Source organism: Cibotium barometz, chromosome 52, assembly GCF_041138505.1.
Source record: "Cibotium barometz isolate CiBa-2024 chromosome 52, ASM4113850v1, whole genome shotgun sequence".
In the NCBI taxonomy this organism is placed as follows: Eukaryota; Viridiplantae; Streptophyta; class Polypodiopsida; order Cyatheales; family Cibotiaceae; genus Cibotium; species Cibotium barometz.
In genome coordinates this window covers 9,281,801-9,296,283 of record NC_141097.1, presented here as the reverse complement: position 1 = coordinate 9,296,283, position 14,483 = coordinate 9,281,801, and positions in this window count along the sequence as shown.

Below are 14,483 nucleotides of genomic sequence, written 5' to 3'. Positions count from 1 at the left end.
CATGTTCTCTAAAAGCAGAAATGTGGTACAGGACATTGATATGTGGCATAAGAGGATTGGACATGTCAATATACAAAGGTTAAAGAACATGCAGGCAAGAGGCATTGTTAGTGGTGGGCTGCCTAGATTCAAGTATGATGGGAATATGCATGTTTGTAAAGCCTGTCAGTTTGGAAAGCAGGCAAGGTTGCGGTTTCCTAGAGAAGGCAACATGAGTAGCAGGCCACTTGAGATAGTACATAGTGATGTATGGGGTCCTACACAAAACCCATCTATTAAAGGCAGTTTATATTATGTGACATTCATTGACATGATTTCAGCAGAATGACATGGATATACTTTCTCAAAGAGAAAAGTGAAGTGTTGGAAAAGTTTATGGATTTCAAAGCTTTTGCAAAGAAGCAATATGGTTCTTGGATTAAATGTTTGAGGACAGATGGAGGTGGTGAATACACCTCAAATGCTTTTGAGCATTTCTTAAGAAAGCATGGTATAATAAGACAATTGACTTGCAGGTATACACCTCAGCAAAATGGTGTGGCTGAGAGAAAGAATAGAGTCATTTGTGAAGTGGCTAGGGTGATGCTCAATGAAAAGAGCATGCCAGATTATTATTGGGCAGAAGCTTGTGCTACCGTGGTGTATATACTAAATAAAACATCTACAACAGCCATACGTGGAAGTACGCCAGAGATGCGGCTTACAGGTTTTAGGCCAGACATTGGACACCTCAAAGTTTTTGGTTGCATAGCTTATGTACATGTGCCTGACGAGAGAAGGAGGAAGTTGGATCCTAAGGCAGAAAAGTGTGTGTTTGTTGGATATGCACAGGATCGTAAGGCATACAAATGTTACAATCCACAATCTAGGCAAGTTGTTATCTCACGAGATGTGGTGTTTGATGAGCTTGCTAGTTGGTACAAAGCAAAGGATGAGGGTGTCATTGAGTCACTTAAAGCAAAGGATGAGGGTGTCATTGAGTCACTTGAAGCTGATGTGCCTGTGAACTTGACACAAGCAAGTTCTAGTTCTACTTCTATGTCTAGGCCAGCAAAGGCTGAGAGTAGTACTGTACGTCTGTTGTGTGATGAGTGAAGATCAATGCAAGGATGCAACAAAAAAGACACTTAGGGCTCTTGTAAAGAGTTCCAAGTTGTAGATGATGTGGGAGTGGGCTTGACAATAATCCCACATGGGAACTTTTGGGAGTTTTAGAGTTTCTGTATAAAAAGTGGCTCATTTGAGAGCTTAGGGACACATTGGGCAAACCCATGTTTGAGCTCTCTTGAGACTAGCTCTCCCTCTTTTCCCATAGAGGTGCAAGCTCTTCTCTCTCCCCATCTACATTGTTGTAAGTTCTATTCTTTTGTTAATTCAATGCAATGAGTTGATATTTGTCTCTCTTCTCATGTCAATTCTCTAGTGTGCATGTTTCTTATTGATAGCTTCAAGATTTGTGTGCATGCTAGGGAAATGAGTATTTGAGAATGAACAATGCTTGGATCTTGTGTATGCAATAGCTAAGCTTTCTTCTTGTTTGGAGGCATGGATGAGTGGAATGTGGAGTTCAGTGAGCAATAGCAAGATTGAGCTTGAGTGTGTGTTAAGTCTATGTCAATGGTAGTAGTATTCCTAGCATTCTCTCCATCAAATGGATAAGCTTTTGTGCACCGGTACGGGTTGAATCCCTAGCTCCGAAAGGGATGCAAATCCCATTGGATTGAGCTAAGTGTGGATCATACTACTCTTGCTACAAGTGAGAGAGTTTTTCGTCTCTCCATTGGCACCGGTGCCGGCGGGGAGAAGACTCAAATCCGATTGAGAGTGTGTGGAAACCACCACTATTTCCTCTTTTGGTTGCAAAACCATTGAGTGATTAGGTTAAGCTCGGGTGTGCGATTCCGGTGTGAGTGGATAAGGTTAGGATAAGAAAAAAACCATTGAACGGCTGAGGTTTCTCTCGCATTGTTTTTTATGTTTTATTGCTTTTATTTCTTTTCAAGTACCGTCGTTATGCTTACATTCATTGTTTTTTTGCCATTTCATGCTTTCATGCTTTTTCGTTAACATGTAATTAGTAAAAAAAATAAAAATAAAAAAAAGAAAAGAAAGAAAAGAGATGCGTTGCTAAGCTCTTCCATAGCTTATGCAAGCCCCATAGACTCCCAAGCATGAAGTCCGCTTAAGGATGAGAGGAGAGAGGGAAAGAGAAGGGAGAAAGGAAGAGAGGAGAGGTTGAAATCTTGTTTTTTTTAATTTTTGTTATATATATATATATATATATATATATATATATAAGAAAACACACAAAAGGTAGCTGCGTGGAGGCTGCATGGAGCCTGCGTGGAGGCTGCGTGGAAATAAAATGTAGCTGCGTGGGAGGTGAGTAGTTGGAGGCACAGAAAAGAAAATATATATATATATATATATATATATATACGCTGAAGCGTGGAAGAAGGCGGGCTGTGGGGGGGCGTCTTCATCGGGCGCAGCAGTAGCAGTGTGAGGCGACTGTGTGACGTAGAGGTGGAGTGGAGTTGGAGTCGAGGTGGAGGCGCAGAAGAGGGAGCGCCTGTTGCTGTAGGCGAGCTGTGGAGGTGGTGAACGAAGAAGACCGACGAGAAGAAGGTGGGAAGCGAAGTGGAGAGGCCACGTGGAGAGCAAGGCCGTGGAGAGCAAGGCAGCGCGGACTGCAGCAGTGCGTGGAAGATAGGCGAAGAGGAGGTCGAAGTGCAGGCTGCGTGGCTGGCTTGAGAGGCCGTGTGGAGAGAAGGCAGCGTGGAAAAAGCGCAGCCAGTGGTCGACGAAGGCATGGAGTGCGTGCACTGCGGCGGCAGCACGTGAAGGCGCAGAAGAGGGAGCAGCTGGCGCTGGGCTGGAGCAAGCGGGCAGAAAAAAGAAACAAAACGTGGATGCCGGCGAGGAATCCGGAACGGCGCGAGGTGATAAGATTAGTGATATTTTTTTTTATTTTTTTTATTTATTTATTGTTAATTTCTTTGTTAATTAAAAAAATAAAAATAAAAAAAACCATAAAACAATAATTTTTTAAAAAAAGAAAAAAAAGGAGAGGAAAGAAAAAAAAAGAGAGGAAAGAAAAAAAAGGAGAGAAAAAAATAAAAATAAAAAAAACAATTTTTGTGTTTTTATTTTGAGTCCATTTTTTATTTTTTAAATTTCTGTAAAATTTTGCATAATTAAAGTAGCTTGCATTTTTTTTAGAATTTCTGTAATTGTGTGCATAATTAGTATTTTTTTAGCGTAATTCCAATTTTTGTGTAATTAGTACGAAATTTATTAGTTTTAAAAAAAAAGAAAAAGGAGGAAAATAAAAGGAAAGAAATTGTGTTTTTTTTAGGAGTCCATATTCTTTGCATATTTTGTGATTTTTTATTTTTTTTATTTTTTGTAATTTTTTACATAATTAGGATAACTTGCATTGTTTTAAAATTTTTATAATTTTGTGCATAATTAGTATTTTTTTAAGCGTTATTCATATTTTTTGTAATTAGAAAAAAAGAAAAAAAAAGTAAAAAAAATAAAATCGTTCATTAAAAAAAATCAAAAAAAAAAAGAGAGGTTAGATAGTTACACACATACTCATTTTAGTTGCATTTAGTGGTTAGGTAGGATTATATATATATATATATATATATATATATATATATATATATATATATATATATATATATATATACACATATACATATACATATACATATATATTTATTTATTTAAAAAAATAAAAAAAACAAAAAAAAAGAAAAAAAAGAAAACACATAAAAAACCAAAAAAATTTGACCTTATGCACTTGCGGTCGGGACGTCTTATAGATTCTGCCATAGGGCCTAGGGCACCTTCTAGAGTACCTACGCAGGAAAGTGGGACCCAATCGGTAGGAAATTTGGCAGATATTGCTGAAACCCTTTTCGAATCCCAATCCGATACCCTTTCCTCTAGAACAACTAGCTCATTGTCCATGGACAATCTAGGGCCGTCAAATAGTCATCCCTTAGCCCCAAATAGAACACCCACAAGATCTTTTAATCCATTTGAAGCCGACACCATGGGGTTAACACTCAATGTGAGACTCCAATATGTCTACACGAATGCTCAAGGAGCTGAGATCTTTAGAGATCCACAACAACGGTATCTTGTTAAGATCGCAGACTTTTTCTCCGAACTTGATAGAGCACCTCTAGTCAATGACCAGGGTAGCATGTACATGGGTGGAGATGGTGTTCGCTACCATCCAGAAAATGTAGACAAATTAGGGGAGCTCTCTAAAATCGAGTTCTTAGACTTATCAAAGCTTTCCAGAGCAAGGGAGTCTAGAGATGATTGGCTCATTAAGCCGGACATGCCACGACCATCCAATGCCCAGTCCTCAAAGCCATCCATAGATGATTTACTTCTTGTAGATCTAAATTTGGAAAGGAAGCTTGCAGGACACATGAACCAAATAATTGATAAATGGGCTAATGAATACCGAACCTTAGATTGGAAGGAGATTCGGGAGCTCACGTGGAAAGGACAACCATTATTCATGGAAGTGTTCTCAACAAATACAGCCAAACCAGGAGAGACAGCCTTTCTTGGAGAAACTGTTGCTCCTCCCCTACGAGAGTTCACTAGAGAGGGACCCTCAACATCAAAGTGGACCACTACTAGTAGCCCAACTCTAGCACCAAGATATTATCCTACACCAAAAGTGCGACCACAGGTCACACCACAACAACATTTCTCTCACTATGACAATCGGAGGGTAGGTGAGCCAACTCGGCCTCCCATAAATGCACCTCCTGAAATGCGGGTGACAAGATCTTTGGAGGGGTTTGGTGAGGCTAGTAATAGGGGACCCACACCAATTTGGGATGCATGTGGACCATCTTACCAAAGAGAGGAACAATTCCCACTGAGAGTGAGGGGCCGTAGGCCCTATGATGAGTATTCAAGACAAGTAAGGCCATCAACTCTTCAGAAACTGGTAAAGAAGTATGAAGGGTCGGGAGATCCATACAACCATGTAGCAACATTTAGGCAAGCAGTTTGAGCTGGGCTGACAAGCATACTCAAATTGAAGGATTTGGGCTCACTCTTGAGGGAAAGTCCCTTGCTTGGTTCCAAGCATTAGAGGCTTCAGACAAATCCTCTTTACGAGTTTTGGAAGAGAGATTCATTGTTGCTTTTTCCTTGATGGGGATTCAACATAACACAGTAGCAAACATCTACTCTTTCAAGCAAGGCGAGACTGAGAGTGTTAGAGACTGTGTAAATAGAATGAAGCAGTACATTAATCGTTGCCCAGAAGATGAGAAGCCCGCCCAAAGTCGATTAATTTCTCTCTTCTTAAAAGGACTCAAAAATTCAACACTACATACACATCTCTATGCAAAGAAGCATACAAATTTCAATGAGTGTTGCCATGATGCTATGGATTTCACAGATAACTTCAAATTCCAAGATGGTTCTGGCCCTGAGGTGAAACCTAGAGATCAGTGGGGTGATGACCAAAGTTCAGGGTCTAGCGCGCTAGTAAATCCAGACCAGATAGCTAACCTAGTACTAAGGAGATTGGGATAGACCTATCGCCCACCCATGCAGCCACAACAACAGCAGCAGAGAATGAGGAGTGTACTACCTACAGGTCCTCATCTTTGTGGAGCATGTGGCGGTAACCATAAAACTGAAGAATGTAATACCTTTTCTCCTCTAGTCACAAACCAACCCACAAAAAAGTGGTGCCAAGCCTCTGCTTAGAACTTTACCCATACCACACAGGAATGTACTCGCATTGCAAGAATGAGACAGGAGCGTGAGCAGCCAAGGGGTGGAGTGACTCCACAAATGTATCAACAGTATACTAATTTTGAACGTAAGCCACCGATGGCACAAGAGCAAGCACGACCTGTTCTTGGTGCTCAACCTCCTGCTCTTGGGACTGCTCGTGTGAGGGTTGTGGACTACGACAATTCAAATGTGTGTAGAGACTTGGTAAACCCAGGCTATGTGGAGGAGGAATATGCATCATATTCATCCAAAGAAAATCTCTTTGAAAGTCCCGCATACCCAAGCCAAGCACTGGAGGCTCAAGGGAACAAAATTCTTTGATGTTGCTAGGCGGCTACCAACCTAGGACTCCAGGCCCCTCAGGTCAATGGCAGCAAAGGAAAGTAGAAGCCAAACTAATGGGCCCATGTTATGAGTGCGGAGAACCCCATTGGGCTCGTGATTGTCCACATCGCTCAAGGCAAACAGCTCGATCCAATACATCAGTACCACAGTTTCCACCAATTGAAAGATATTGTCTAGGGTGTTGTGTAGAACACTTCCCAAAGGATTGTTTGCTGAAACCACATGAGGAAGACACCTCTCAACCAAAGGTCTCACTCAACCTTGTAGGGGCAGTTCCATCACCACCTTCATCTGAGAATGAGGATGTCGTGCCACTTAGAGTCATGACTAGATCACAGACACGAAATGCCAAAATACAGACTGATGAGACACCTCGAACTAGGGATGCAAAGGCAAATCTAGTGGACAAGACCCTACATTCCAATAGAAAAAAAACCACTAGGAGGAAAAAGAACCGAAACAAGCGAACTAAAAGTGCATCCACTAGTTCTCAAGAAGCCTCTAAACAAAACATGAGGGATCAAACTTTTACATCCCAAGAAGTGCATGAGGAGCATCAACCTCAACCTGGGCCTAGTGCTAAACAAGATGAGACTAGTACGACCGAGGATAGTTCTGGGGGTTCTATTTTTGTGGATAAAGTGAATGAGACTTTAGATGCCATCATTGATGCTCATAGAAGTCGCATTGCAGCTTTATCTGAGCTACCCAAGAAGCTTCAAGAATACCCAAACCCTCGTGAGGAGAAGATCAATCTAGCTGTACATCAACAACTCATTAGGGAAGCTCAGTCAATACTTGAGGGACCACCACCACCTATTCCTCGGGGCCCAACCTCTCTTAAGCCAACATTAGAAACCATACCAGAAGTGTCATCAAGTCGGGAAATGAAAAGTGAGCTCATCTCACAAGCTCATAGCGAGAGGTCTGCACCAATTGACACCCCATTGAAAGAAGGAATTCTGCCACAACCTAGCCTTGCCTTCCCATGCAATGATGAAGTTATTGATGCTAACGAGGACATGGCAAATGAGATGTGGGCAGCAGTTCATGAGAAAGTTAATGAGAACATGTCCTCTATTAGTTCACCTCCATTCTCTGAGGTGGATTTTACCAGGGGCACAGAAAACAATTCTAGACGCCCAAGCATCCAGGAGGAAGTTCAAACAATTGTTTCTCCTAGAAGTAAGCATACAATGAAAACCTTACCATCATATTTGGGAGAATATGAGAACTGTTCTCAAACCTTGAGGATACCCTCCATGCATAAAAGGTTGACAAAGGAGAAGGATATGAGTATCGTGCAAGCTATTTTGTCAGCACCAGTAGCTTGTACCTTACCTTTGCTTGATTTGATAAAGCTTCGACCCGAGTTGTGGAATGATATTGCCACATGTTTGTCAGAGCAGGTATTGCTACAAAAGGGTCACCATCATTGTACTATACACCCTGAGACAAAGCATGTTATGCCAGTTCCTATCAACAAAGTAGGAAAATTTTGTGAGGACGATCAAGGAAATGCTACCCTCCCATTAGAAGTGCGAAAAGTAGCTTCAACTGCAATACTTGATAGTGGTGCAGGGGTGGGCATGGTGACAAGGTCCATTTGGGAAAAGTGGGGCAAACCAGCTATTAGGAGTACCAGGATGCGCTTGCAGCTAGCAGATGGAAGCTTAGAACATCCCCTTGGGCTGCTTGAGAACATATTGGTCACCACATGTGGGATTGAATATGAGCACACCTTTGCAGTAGTGGATTTTGGAAAACATCCAAACTATGAAGTGATATTAGGTAGACCATTCATGCGACAATTTCAAATGATTCAAGATTGGGGATACAATTATTTGTACCTCCGACATGATTCTGTCATCACAAGGGTCAACCTAAAGAATCACTCATATCGTGATGTAACAAGGTCTCCAATAGATGAGTTTGATTCTGCTTCATCTGAGGGCTCAAGAGTTACATTGTCAGATGGGCGAGAAGATCTGTGGATGTGTGGAGCCTCATGTAAGGATTTCAACACTGAGAGACTTAAGGGTAATCGAAGTGTATCAGATGAGGCATACATTCCACAACCCTTCCCTGAGCACTTAATTGATCCACTAGAATGGAGTCATGTCCTTGCAACATTATCAACATGTGCTTTACCTAAGCCAATTCAATTCTGTGACTCAGATGGATATGACATTATTCTTATACGAATGGTACAACCACGTGACCTTCTAGATGTTTTGTACTATGGGGATGCTACTCCACGAGCTTTATCATGTCAAAAGGGTGGTGTTTCTACCTTACACAACTCACTTTCAAAATCTGCTCTTGGAGCTCCAACACAAATGACGTGGATAATTGATGAGTACTCAAGTGAGGGCCATGGCTGGCATGTTCCAACTACTCTAGTCACTGCTCAAAGAAGGCCAGGCACGAAGGAATTATCAATTTGGCTACCCAGAGATGCGTACAAACTTGTACCATCTAGCCCAGTTGCTAAGCCTCCTAAAAAGCACATCTTTTCCAAGCCTAAACCTCAGATTGTTACTCGTTAGGTCCCAAAACATGTTCTTAAAGCACAAGGCTATTATGAGGGTGCAACAGCAATTTGGCTTCCAAAATGCCATGGTTTGCTAGGGGTAAAAGAGTGTATCAGAAAGATTCCAAAAGCCACCCTTGGGTTTCCATATCAGTGGGTGCAAAAGAAATCAACACAAACTCTTCAAGATAGGATAGGTGGCTGTGATAGCACCTACAAATCTACTTGTGTTGATCTTCCCAAAACAAGTATTGAAACACCAGTTGTCCCAAATTCTCCGTGTTACACAATTCCACCATCAACTTTTGTACCTAAGACAAGTCCAACTTCACATGAGTCTCATTTGAGCATAGATTCTAGCACTTCAATGCCTAAATACTCTTATCTTGCTCAAATTCCTCGACAATTACTAAAATTTCCATCTCTGAAGAAGGACATACCTAAAACCAAAGAAAAGGCATTAACACTACAATTGAAGCTCTTTGGTAGATCAATGTTTGAATAATGTGGTTCCTTATGCCTTTAGAGGATCGTGTTCTTTTTGAGATGATCTCCACGATCAGGGCAAGGGTAAGCTCAGCGACTCCACAATAAGATCAACAAGCCAGGGCACTTTTCTCCCACTGGGTTTTTCCCCTCGGCTATATTCGGTGATTGGCACCAATAATAAATTTTATTCCTTTCTTTTCTTCTCTTGTTTGTTAATAAAAATTTTGCAGAGATCTCAGCTAAACAAGAGCATCTAACACGCCCCAACAGTCCACCTACCGTGCACACAAATTAGGAAGAGGGGAGACATGCTACGCCTACAAAGAGCAAAGAGAAGCAATCTGCACAACATCAGCAATGCATCAATGCAAACGAACAACATCAACGGGCACTACAACAGGTGTATTCAAATCATAATCTTTTGTTCTTTATGTGCTTTTATCTTTTGGATATATGGTTTGCATGTTCACACACAGTTGGCTGGTTTAAGTTTTAGATTAGTTGTTAAAATGTGGTGAGTGATTTCTAGCACTTCGAGGACTTAGTAGAAGGTAATTCTATTTAAAGACAGTGTAGGATATATACCAATGGAGTATACCAAGTTCTTATGCTCTCAAGGTATATTAGTTATCCCTAGTGGTAGCTACCTCTTAGGTATGAGCTAGGTGCTAGGATTAATAAAAAATTTTACAAAAATATACCCTAAATAAATATATAAAGTGAATCGAGACATGACGTGTCTACAGCCATGTGGAATGCTTGTGGTAGGACCTGGGGTTGTCTTAGCACCTTGGGGCCGATGCCTTGGTTTCCATGGGGTTAACACTGACGTCTAAAAACTTCAGAAAAAGACCTTCAAGGAATTTATCGCCTTGATAGATGTTGGTAGGACTCTGGGGTAAACTATGGGCTCTCGAGACCGATGCCCTCATCTTCATGGGGTACTCCTTATGTCATAAAAGAAAGAAAAGGGTCTGTCGCCCTTGAGATACTTAGCGGCTTTTAGATTCTCTTGGCGAAGGTCTCTTGGCCATTGCTTGGGTCTCATTGGGATGGAGCCTTAATCTTTATCATCCTCTACACACACATCAAAAAAGAAAAAAAAGAAAAAAAAAAGAGGGTCCAATCACCTTTGCTCATATTTAGGAGTAGGTTTGCCACTTAGGAATAACTTAAATACTTGTAGGACATTGAGACTGCGGTCATAACCTGTGGTGTGCAAGCACACTTGCCTTTGCATAGCACTATCTACCACTTAGTCTCACTTTTGACTAGTCTTTACTCACCTATTTTAATACTCTTTAAAACTCTAATCAGCCTTTCACTTGTATGCTCACGTGTGAAATTGACATTGCTGGTTTTGTTCTTTCCTTTTCTTTTCTTTTTTTCAATAAAAGGCTTTACTTGTATCCATTGTTTTTTTTTTGCAGCTCTTGCTTCTACTGCGCTCGAGGACATGCGCAAAATAGAAAGGGGGGAGTGTTGTGTGACGAGTGAAGATCAATGCAAGGATGCAACAAAAAAGACACTTAGGGCTCTTGTAAAGAGTTCCAAGTTGTAGATGAATATGGGAGTGGGCTTGACAATAATCCCACATGGGAACTTTTGGGAGTTTTAGAGTTTTTGTATAAAAAGTGGCTCATTTGAGAGCTTAGGGACACATTGGGTCTAGGCCAGCAAAGGCTGAGAGTAGTACTGTACGTCTGTTGTGTGATGAGTGAAGATCAATGCAAGGATGCAACAAAAAAGACACTTAGGGCTCTTGTAAAGAGTTCCAAGTTGTAGATGATGTGGGAGTGGGCTTGACAATAATCCCACATGGAAACTTTTGGGAGTTTTAGAGTTTCTGTATAAAAAGTGGCTCATTTGAGAGCTTAGGGACACATTGGGCAAACCCATGTTTGAGCTCTCTTGAGACTAGCTCTCCCTCTTTTCCCATAGAGGTGCAAGCTCTTCTCTCTCCCCATCTACATTGTTGTAAGTTCTATTCTTTTGTTAATTCAATGCAATGAGTTGATATTTGTCTCTCTTCTCATGTCAATTCTCTAGTGTGCATGTTTCTTATTGATAGCTTCAAGATTTGTGTGCATGCTAGGGAAATGAGTATTTGAGAATGAACAATGCTTGGATCTTGTGTATGCAATAGCTAAGCTTTCTTCTTGTTTGGATGCATGGATGAGTGGAATGTGGAGTTCAGTGAGCAATAGCAAGATTGAGCTTGAGTGTGTGTTAAGTCTATGTCAATGGTAGTAGTATTCCTAGCATTCTCTCCATCAAATGGATAAGCTTTTGTGCACCGGTACGGGTTGAATCCCTAGCTCCGAAAGGGATGCAAATCCCATTGGATTGAGCTAAGTGTGGATCATACTACTCTTGCTACAAGTGAGAGAGTTTTCCGTCTCTCCAACGTCCATGTGGTCAGGACGTTTGAGGCATGAGAGTGTGAGCACTGGGAGTAGTGCTATGGATAAAGGCAAGAAGAAAGTTGAAGGAATTGGAATTACAGGTTATGAGTCATCAAGTTCAGAGAGTTTGGATGAGGAACTTGGTATACCTATTTTACGCACACCTGGTGCAAAGCAGGATAGATATGTACCACCACATGCTAGAGTGACAGGTGTTCAGAGTGATCCGCATGCATTGCGGAGATTCCAAAGGGTCAGATAGGTTGACATATCGTGATTTTGCTATGCATTATGCATATATGACGTCTTTGGTGAAGCATGTGGAACCTACATGCTATACAGAAGCTATTGGCAAGACCTCGGTCGACCTTGCTACGCGAGACGTCCTCCGTTGACTCTCCATCAGCTGTTGCAACTTTATCAGATGACCTCATTTACAAGACGGTAAAAATGCTTTCCCAGCATTTTTGACATAAAACAGTCATTTAAAAACATGTCATAAAATACAGTTTCTATAACGAACTCTCGTCTTTTCACATTGTTCCACATCAATCCTCATGTATTTCATATGTATTCCTATTCTCATCACATCGTTTTCCATCTCATCACATCTTTCCTCATTTATCCGCATCAGATCTCATCCACTCGCATCTACTCATATCCACATCTCATCACATCATATTCATTCACATCACATATCATCCATTTACATCTATCCCAATTTACATCACATCTCATTCACTCACATCCTGATTCACATGACATCACATCTCATTTATTCATATCCATCACATCAGATCTCATCCACTCGCATCTACTCATATCTACATCACATCTCATTCATTCATATCCATCACATCAGATCTCATCCACTCGCATCTACTCATATCTACATCTCATCACATCAAAGTTCATTCACATCACATATCATTCATTCACATCTATCCCAATTTACATCACATCTCATTCACTCACATCCCGATTCACATGACATCACATCTCATTCATTCATATCCATCGCATTCATTCATTCATATCCATCACATTCATTCTCATCACCATCCCATCACATACATTCTATCCACATTATATCACATCACTTTTATCCACATCATATCTCATTCATACACATCTCATCTCATTCATACACATCTCATCTCATTCATCCACATCCATCCAATTGTTCACATGTACAACTACTCACATCTATCCATACATTCATATTTATCACTTCACATCCACATATATTGATGTCACATCACATTCTTTCACATACACATCCACATCCATTCTTTCACATACATCCAAATCCATTCTTTCACATACTCATCCACATCCATTCTTCACATACACATCCACATCCATTCTTCACATGCACATCCACATCCATTCTTCACATACACATTCACATTATTTGAAGCAATAGTGGCCACCAATTCACTTTGGAGAGGATTAGGCCAAAAACAATTGAATTATTAAAAAATTCAATGTAAATGGCTCAGGACACAAGCAGAGTAACATTGCATAAACACCATTAAGCTTTTACAAAGGGGGAGACTTCTATTTATAGAAAAAAGTGAGCCTCTAATCAAGCAAACTAATTCTAGAATTTTCGAGATCAGTTTGGTCAATTTTTGACCATTTTTTGGTCGATTTAGCTTACTTTTTGGATCTAGTTGAAACAGGAGAGAGGAGAGATGAAAATATCTCATTATTTATGCTTTCAAAACTCCTCCACACATGTGAAATAGGCACCTCCTTCATGAGGGGAGATCCCCACACTGAGGTGTCAAAAATGCATCATTTCCTCTAAATATCTCTTAATTTTTAACTAATAAACCTTGTACTCAATCAACTCTTCATCTTATGTGAGCATTTACTCATTTTTGGGGGGTTTTTCTTTTATTCTTAAATTTATCTCCTCCCTAAATTTGGATTAATCTTATTGGTCTCCATAGGAACCTTAATTGGACCATAATCCAAAAAAAATTAAAAATCTGGACCCTTAGGCTAAGGTCCTTTATACCTATTTTCAATTAATTCTAATTGCACATTGGAAATTTCTTTTTGAATTTCTATTTCAAGGGAAACCATTTTAGACACTAGGAGGATTTTTATATCCAAAATTATCTCAATTTTGAATTACCTCTCTCTAGACATTTTCTCTCTCTAGGCCAAAACAGGATCTTTCTTTTATTTTAGAGAGGGGAATAATTATAAGATCAGAAGGGGAGGTTCTTACACCTGCACACCTCAAAAGCTGGAGGGAGGAAAGGCTTACATGTGGCCAAATAAAGTCCCAACACACTCAATGTTTGTCCTTTTTGTAAGACTTATTTATTGACATACAAGAAGCTAGCCTCATAGAAAATTGTATCCTTCTTATGTCAAAAGGCAATTGAAGCATAGATGGTATGAATGCTATCCTAAGAATAAAGACCATGTCTCCAATGTTTGTACATGTAATAATTTCTACTTCTATCACCTTTGAGTGAAATTGCTTTCATATCAGTCTAGTACCATTATAAAGTCCCCGTCGAAGGTCCAAATTACAGAGCAACATGATAGGAGCATTCATCTTTAGAAGCAAGTGGTGAGGAGGGTAACCACCACCTAAGTTCAAACTATTCAAGTACTCAATTGCATACAATATTCTATCATGAGAAGAAGAAACAACCAAATCTACACTGAGGAGTTCCCTTTCAAGACCAGGTAATGCACTCAAGGCTAGTTCGTTGATCTCATCAACCTCTTGATTTTGTGGTGCAAGAATAGCACGATCTTTGAAGAAGCATGCATAATCCTTCACTCTTTGAAAATCTTTGTACACCCATTCTACCAAACTCATAACGGAGTTTCTATGGATTAATATTTGTGGTGGAATTACCACTCTACCTTGATTCTTTGGATGCTCTATAGAG